Below are 9,001 nucleotides of genomic sequence, written 5' to 3'. Positions count from 1 at the left end.
AATTCTTGATGAATAAATGGGGACAAAGAACTTTTGATTTTTCCAGTCTGTAAATTTAAAATCCCAGTAATGTGAGCATAAAATTAATTTGGTCTAACTCTTGAAAGAAGAAAAAAGTACTTTTCTAATAGTTTCTTATACATGGATGTGGTTTAGCTCTAGCACCAAAGGATCAAACATCAGTTTGCAGGAATACTGTAAATGATTTAATAAATCGATATGAGGTTTATAAAGTGAGGACACTGAAGTCTTACTAATCTCTGCCAAATCAATGTCAAAGCAGATATTTGTCATTCACTTTTTCTGCCAGTCACTTATACTTTATGATAGATGATTCTACTAAATTTCTCATTTTAATAAAAAATAATGTGTCATTTGGGATAGTTTAACATTCAGCTTCCTATCAGTCCTCATACTGACCTTCACAGCTGTGAAGGTAAATTTGTTTGTCACTAGCTCAAGAACCACAGCTATTCCTGTCATAATTGTTGATTCTCATTGCTGATGATCGCAAGGTTCAACACCATCAGAATCAATATCATCTATCTCAATATCACCTTTCTTTGCTTTTTGTTTTACAGGGTTTTTACATTACAGCTTAAAAAAATCAAAATACTTCTATCAACCTGATTCTTTTAGTCCTCACGCTGGACAGAGAAGATGCTGACTCAGTGTATTCAAAATATATTCAATCACTTTATTCAAAAAAACCCTCTGGAAAGGAGATGTGCACAGCGCGAAACCTCCTGCAAATCTAAAGCTTCACCGACAAGATATGCGATATAATCTACACCCACACTCCTGTCTGGCTTTCATGACCCGAAGGTCATCTCCTGTTGTTATCATCTAGCAGCAGAAACATGAGTTACAATCTCTGAAAGGTCTGCATTAAAGACCCTGTTTATCACAGTCTCATGTCGCCAAGCAGTCTAATAGAATAGAATAGAATTCAACTTCACTGTCATTGTGTTAATAGACCTGTTATTAAGGTGCACGGGCCATTGATGGGGCTGGGTGGTGGTATCCCTGCCCTGGTTCAAAGAATTGCCCTTATCTAGGGTTTTAGTGCACTCCAGCATCACTGGGCCGTTCGCAACGTTTCGGCATGTTTTTGCCGCCTTCAGGCCGACCCAGTGTGTCTTGTCTTTGTCTTTCTGTTTACCTCCCTTGGCTTTCTATACTTGTGTTAGCTCCACCCATTTGTGTTTTCATTTGAAAAATTCTTTCTTAGTTTTTGTGAAACATTCTATTTTTCTTACTGTTTTTCTCTTTGTTTTTCACTTGTTTTCTCTTTGTTTTCTTTCATCTCTTTGTTTGTCTTTGTCTTTTAATGGCACCCCCTGTCTTTTTTGACATCCCGTCCTTTCTGTGCTTGTCTTTCTATATATATGTGACTTCTTGTCTTTTTGTGTTAGGGACCCCACCCCATGGTTAAGGTTAGGAATAAAGTTATAGTTAGGGATAAGGTTAGGTTTAGGGCTGCAACACATGGCTGGAACGTCTATTATGGTGGGACGTCATTCCACTGGAATTCAGCCATAACCCGGCACGGACCATGAGAAAGCACGTCCGGCGATTTAGCTGAAAACATCAGAAGATCCGTTTTGTCGGCCATCCAAAGGTTCAGCAGTAATGCACTCTTAGCAGCTGCAGTCTCCACTTCACAATCGCTGCAGCACATGTCCAGCAAAATCGCTGGACATGCTCGTAGGCAAGAAGTGAAGCAGAACATGGCGGGGAGAAGTGAGGAGAACAGACACAATTTTGCACCGGAGGTTTTCGGGAAGCTTTTATTTTGGTATTTCCATTGATCCGTGCAATAAATTTGCATATTAGCCTAAACATTTAGATTTAACATTTAGCATTTAGATTTAACATTTAGATTTAGATTTAACATTTAACATTTAGATTTAAATATAATATTTAGATTTAGATTTAACATTTAATATTTAGATTTAATATTTAACATTTAGATTTAAATATAACATTTAGATTTAATATTTAACATTTAGATTTAGATTTAACATTTAACATTTAGATTTAAATATAATATTTAGATTTAACATTTAATATTTAGATTTAATATTTAACATTTAGCATTTAGATTTAACATTTAGATTTAATATTTAACATTTAGATTTAAATATAACATTTAGATTTAATATTTAACATTTAGATTTAAATATAACATTTAGATTTAACATTTAACATTTAGATTTAACATTTAGCATTTAGATTTAACATTTAGCATTTAGATTTAACATTTAACATTTAGATTTAACATTTAGATTTAAATATAATATTTAGATTTAATATTTAACATTTAGATTTAATATTTAACATTTGATGAAAAGTTACAAATATTTTACTAAATGTTGTAAAAAATTACTCGAAAAAACATGTTTTTGTAAGGTTTTGAGCTAAATGTGGAACAATGTTGTCATTAATTTCAGCATGTTTCACTTTACAAACGGCGCCCCATAGAGAGCTGGACACTTTTATCTGCACTAACAAGAAGAGGGGCCACGTCCTTCAGAACCACACACACACTCCCTACACACTAACATCCCTCTGCCTATGAATAGATGTATTCACTGTTGTATTACTTTTGTATATAAATAAAGACAAGTGCAAGAACAGAGCGCACATCACAGGGCCCCACTCTGGTGGGAGCGTTCTGTGATCATGCCCTTGCAAGTAAAAGCTGCAGTGTCTGTGTGTTTCTACCTTTAGATTCTCAGCTGAAGAAGTGTCTTTAGAATAAATCTCTTGACACAATTAAATCTCAATCACAAAATGTGGATCACTCTTCATTGCACAAGCATGTGTGTGTGTGTGTGTGTGTGTGTGTGTGTGTGTGTGTGTGTGTGTGTGTGTGTGTGTGTGTGTGTGTGTGGATCACTTCTCAGTGAATTGAATCAGCATTTCGACTTGTGCGTGTGTGTGTGTCATTTCTCACTCAATCAACGAGTGCAGATGTGTTCATATGTGTGTTTCTCTTCATTCTGAGTCGGTGTGTGTAGATGTGTGTGTTGGTTTACTTAACAGTAAATTACCATGGTAACATATAGCATGAATTTAACCTGCTCTGGCTTCAATTAGGGAATTATAAATGGGTAGTGTTGGCAACTTGTGACGCACCAGAAAAGAGCTGCTATGTTAGTAAATTGTAGCCTAAATGGAAGCAGGGAGACAAAACAGCAAACATGTCAGTGGTGTGAGTTCACAGATAGACCATTATCAAAACTCTAAGATTAGGACACAGCAGAACCTGACTGATGAAAACTGAGTGTTTCTTTGAGTTTGTCATGATGTGCTGTGTGACATGCAGGAAGGACCCAAATGAAGGGCTCACAGATGGAAACTTAAAGCGTAGCTTCATTCGCTAGAAATACTTTCATAGGAAATTAACAGAAAAACTAGAAACTAAACTAAACTCAAGAAACGAAGGAAAAACAAAAGCAGGAGCACAGAAGCACGGACTAGATACAGGACACAGTGACAAGAGTTACTAGAGAAATGACTGGAACAAGAAAAAACATGAAGACAGAACTAAAGCTACACTTGACTTGAGAGGCTCAGGAACCAAAACCTAAGAACAAGAAATCACAAACCAAGAAGAAAAAATACTAAACACAGACTAAAACACTAGTAGTCAAAAAGCCATGATAACATCTAAAACAAACACCAACCCAGGACTGTGACAGAGTAATGTTCAGCCATCTTAGCCATCCTCCCCTGGCACTGCCCCCTGCACCCACAGCACCCCACAGGGTTGTGGGGCGAGCAGCCTAAGCAGAGAAGTCCGGACTTCCCTCTCCCTGACCACCTCCTCCAGCATTTCCAGGTTAACACCAAGGCGTTCCCGGGCCAGCCGAGACATATAATCACTCCAGCAAATCCTGCTTCCTCCCTGGGGCCTCCTCATGCCCCTAAACCCTCTGGACACCCAGGAGGCATCATAGTCAGATACCCAAAGCACCGTAAAAGGGGTCAATCAGCATTCTCCAGAGGTTGGCTGGCCTCTGCCTTAGATATAAGGGGAGGAGCAGGTGGTCAGAGTAGAGCAGCTACTCCTCTGCATGGAAAGGAGCCATTTATTGCCTCAGTTTCAGCTTCAGTGGTGTTAATTGTCTGAGAGTAAGGCTTAAATCTAAAAATATATTTAGAAAACACATCAAATATAGCATGCTCAATCGTAGCTAAGTCCATGTGCAAAACATATTTAAAGTCACCAAGTACAGTGCAGGTGTCGTGTGTGTCTCCTCTGCAGGGAGAGTTCAGGTCCAGGATCAAACAGGGACATCAGGAACAGAAGCAGCTCCATTGATCCGACTCCTCTGATGGCTGATCGATCAGTTCATAGATCCTCTGAACTGTGACAGAGGTCTCACTCTGGAGGAAGCTCTCAGCACTTTCCAGCAGCTCCTCCATCATGGAGGACGTTCCCTCACTGTAACAGGTGGAGGAGAGCGGAGAGGAAGCACAGGTGGATCCTCTGAGGAAGAGGAGCGTTCCTACAAACCACGTGATCACATGAGCAGAGGGGCGTGGCCTTCAGTGGTAGTAATAAAAGAACAGTCCACATGTTCCACTTTGAAGGCTCCAACAAAGCAGACCTGTGATCACTTTGACTCAGTATGATGGATTCTTTGGATTTGTCTTTGTTTCTCTGGCTTTTCTTGTGTGTCTGTAGCTGTGTCCCAAAACGTCGGCCGCATCCTTCGGAGGACCCGGCCTTCCTGGCCTACGTGGGCCGGGTCCTGCAAAGACCGAGAAGGCCAGAAGTGCGAGGCTGTGAAATGGGACGGTCCAGCCTTCAGATCTGTGTCACCGCTGTGTGGGTGGAGTTTAATAAACTCGCCGTCTGCTCCTTGCTATCTAAAATATTACAGGACACTGGAGCAAACTCTCGACCGTCTCACACTTCTGTTTAATCAATTTTCTGTTTGACGTTTATTCAGCTGTGTGAAAACCCCGGAGGAACCCACCCGATGGATTAATAAAGTTGCATTTAATCTAATAATCTAATAACTTTGATCTCAGCCAAACCGATTTACTCCGGAACAAATAAAACACAGAAAAAAGGCAAACAATTACATTTTTAAGTTATCCGAGTGACTTATGGTAAATGGCCTGTACAGCGCTTTACTTGGTCCTAAGGACCCCAAAGCGCTTCACACATCCAGTCATCCACCCATCCACACACACATCCACACACTGGTGATGGCAGCTACAGTGTAGCCACAGCCGCCCTGGGGCGCACTGACAGAGGCTGCCGGACACTGGCGCCACTGGGCCCTCTGACTTATATATCATGTTTAACCTGAGTAGCCAAAGAGTGGGGTCTGAAAACGATGAAGCCGGGAGTCCGCTGCTCTCGCCGGCTGTGTGACCATTGAACCCCCCGGCTTGCTATCGAGTGGGTGGATCCTCATTGCTGTGCACACAGGCCTGTGGCTTATAACCAACTCCAAGTTCAGACTCAGAGGCTGCTGAAGCTGTTTTCTGGAACAGAGACGTGTTGGATATAAAACCAACTCTTCTTTATGTGTCAGCACTGAGGAAAGGAGCAGCTTCGTTTCTAAGTGTATGAAGGACTGTAGCAGTGTGTGTGTGAGGTTTATTTCACAGACAGAACCATGTCAAAAACACAACTTCAGGTCAAAACAATACAAAATCAAAGAGTCTGATCAGAAGGATTAAACAGAGGAGTGTGGGACTGTTTTTAACAGACAGCAGGTTAAGCCAGGCTGGAGGAGTAAACTGAGCCTCGGTGTGAGCAGCAGTGTGTTTGACAGGAAGCTGAGATAAACAGTCTGGAGCCCATTTAGTGCTTCATATGAAAGTGTGAGGATTTTTAAGCAAATCTAAAATCAAGCAGGAGTCAGTGTGAGAATGATTTGTGCTTTTCCTCAGTCAGATGCTGGGAGTTTCAGTTCATCCATGTTCAGCGTGCTGTGCTTTGTGTAACAGGAGAATATGACAGTATAAATCAAGTCTTCATGTCACTGAAAGCCTCCACAGTCTGCTATGGAGGTGCATCAGTTTGGATTTACAAGAAGAACATTTCTTAAACCTGCCACAAGATGGCGCTCCAACAGAAGGGATGTCCACAGTGTAACACAGACACACACATACTAGGGATGGGTATCGAAAACCGGTTCTTGTTGAGAACCGGTTCCCACTGTTTCAATTACTTGGAATCGTTTGCCACTTTTAAAAACGATTCCCTTATCGATTCCAGTCGCCCCGAATGACGTCATCACGTTGAGTAGCGTCTTTTACCCAGTAGGAAACACGGCGCCTGAGCGGCACAGACGCTCAAAAGTTTGGTTACACTTGATGAGAAAGGATGACAACAGGGCAACGTGCAATACTTGCAAAGTAGAGATTTCATCAAAGGGAGGAAACACTACGAATATGCAAAAGCATTTGCTCACAAAACACGCGATTGCTTTCAACGAATGTCGTGTTTTTGATCCGCTCCGGACTAGCGAAGCTCAACCCAGCAGCAGCGGTAGCGTTTCCACGTCCTCTCCCGTTAATACTGCAGGTAACTAATCAATTAGCATTGCATATTATGTTAGCGCGATTTACCTTATTACAAAACCTGCTATTACTGTGCGTTGCATTTAGATAACCATGATGAGAGAGACAGAGTCTGGCTCAGATGCTGGCAGTTCTCGCTGCAGTCTACCGGTAGCGTCTCCTTTCAGGCCAGGATAGACGAATGTCACCCAGCAGTGTCTAAGTTTGTGGTCAAAGGCTTGCACCCATTTGCCACAGCAGATGCCCCCGATTTCACTTTGGTAAGTGAATGTGCTTAATTGTAGGCAGGACATTACTGGATATTCTTGTGTAATTGTTACAGAATAATTTATGTTAAACTTTGTTATTGCTACAGGAGAATATTTATTTTATTATTTTACATATACATTTTTTTTCCTGGGGACCCTGTGACACCCCATTGAAGAGCCGTAGGCTGGATCTCTTAAGATCTCACTGTTGGGTTTGTAAGGCCATGTTACTCTTCTCTTTGAACAAGATAGAATATCTTGTTCAAAGAGAAGATATAAAACACAGTTCTAAGCTAATCGACTTTAGTGTTCTCCTTTTTAAAAAAAAAGAATCGATAAGGAATCGAATCGTTAAACAGAATCGAAAATGGAATCGGAATCGTTAAAATCTTATCAATACCCATCCCTAACACATACTGTGTGAATGTGTGAGTGAATGGGCTTTCAACACAAGGCTCCTGCTGCTACCTTTAATTACATAATTAGCTAACAAGAACAAACTGTTAATTACCACCAAAGAACGGCTCCAGATTTTAGCTGCTGACCATTTTGTGAAACGTTGATTACATCAGCTTATTGTTTATTTTTCAACCTTAATATCACCTGCTTTAAAGGAGCCTCGTTCTCTCGCAGTGATAGTTTTCTTCACTAGATGCAGTGCAGGCACAGTCTGTGTTTCTAAACTACACACTAATATTCACTGTTGTGCAGCTAAATCCTCCCTCTGGATGGGAAGAATCCCTGTCAGGCTTCAAACACCTGGCTTGGTGTTCTGGAGCTAATGTGTCACCTGTGAGGACTCTGAGATGAACACACAGCAGACACTTAATAATAATAATAATGGACTGGATTTATACAGCACTTCTCAAGGCACCCAAAGCGCTTTACAATGCCACTATTCATTCACTCTCGCATTCACACACTGGTGGAGGCAGCTACAGTTGTAGCCACAGCTGCCCTGGGGCAGACTGACAGAAGCGAGGCTGCCATATCGCGCCATCGGCCCCTCTGGCCAACACCAGTAGGGTAAAGTGTCTTGCCCAAGGACACAACGACCAGGACAGAGAGCCCGGGGATCGAACCGGCGACCTTCCGGTTACAGATACGCTGCTGTGATGCAGCACAGCGCCACCCTGTGGTCATCACTGCATTGGTGACACTACAAACAACAAGTATACAGGATGGACGGTGGCCCTGAGAGCTCACACACACTGCTGCTTCTAAAACACCATGAAACAGGAAAATGCTGTGAAAGCACAAAATAATCACAGTTCAAAGAGACAATAGTGACAGAAACAGAGGCTTCACTGGTGCTGAGGGAGAAATCCCAGAGAAGCTTCCTTCCTGCCAGTATACGAGCCCACCAACAGAGACAGGACCAGTTCATCCTCCATCACTTACTGTGGCTCACGTTGCTCTTCTGTTGCTTTGCATCACAGACGTGTCTTTACTGGCTTCTTGTTCTAATTGCACTTAGAAACATGTTGTCTTTAACCTGTCACAGCTGCCCAGATGTTGCTGCTGAGAACATGTGGAGCTGATTCATGTAGTCATGTGTCTGTGAACAGCCAATCACAGGAAGACTTTCAGAAGCAACAGAAACTCAGAGGAACAGCTGAGATGTGCTGAGTGACACAAGAACTGACAACAAATGTTAAAGTTCAAATGGTGGTTTTGTTTGCAGGGACTGTGAGTGGATGGAGATCCTGGTCCTCCTCAGCTGTGAGTTCTTCCTCTGTCATGAGAACCTCAGGGGGAGAACATGTGCTCACTCTCAGCTGCTTTAACAGGAAAGAAGCTCTTTTAGATCAAAGCTGAGAAACTGTTTGTAACAGCGAACTCTGTCACCTTTCTCTCCTCAGTCTGCTGCTGGACAGGCCCATGAAGCTCTGCTGTAAAGGCTTCCATGTCCCAGGCTTCACCTTTACCTGCTGACCAATGGGAGGCATGGCCAAAACAGCGATGGGGAGTGGAGCAGCAGGTAGCAGAGGTGAGTCTCTTGTATGCAGCCTGTTATCTGTGGGACCAGGGAGGACGTGACAGCAGATGTTGCTGATTCAACATCTGTGTGACAGCTGGAGCAGCACAGTCTGCAGGAAACATCTGTATATGTAGGAGACACCAAGGTTTACATGGTGGAAGCAGACGACTGACTCAAGCAGCCTCACATCACAGGCTGCTGGCTACAAGCACATGACCAC

This window comes from Rhamphochromis longiceps, linkage group LG5 (genome assembly GCF_057381845.1).
Source record: "Rhamphochromis longiceps isolate RC_006_pf linkage group LG5, R_longiceps_female_GT1.1, whole genome shotgun sequence".
Classification (NCBI taxonomy): Eukaryota; Metazoa; Chordata; class Actinopteri; order Cichliformes; family Cichlidae; genus Rhamphochromis; species Rhamphochromis longiceps.
This window is presented reverse-complemented; position numbering follows the sequence as displayed.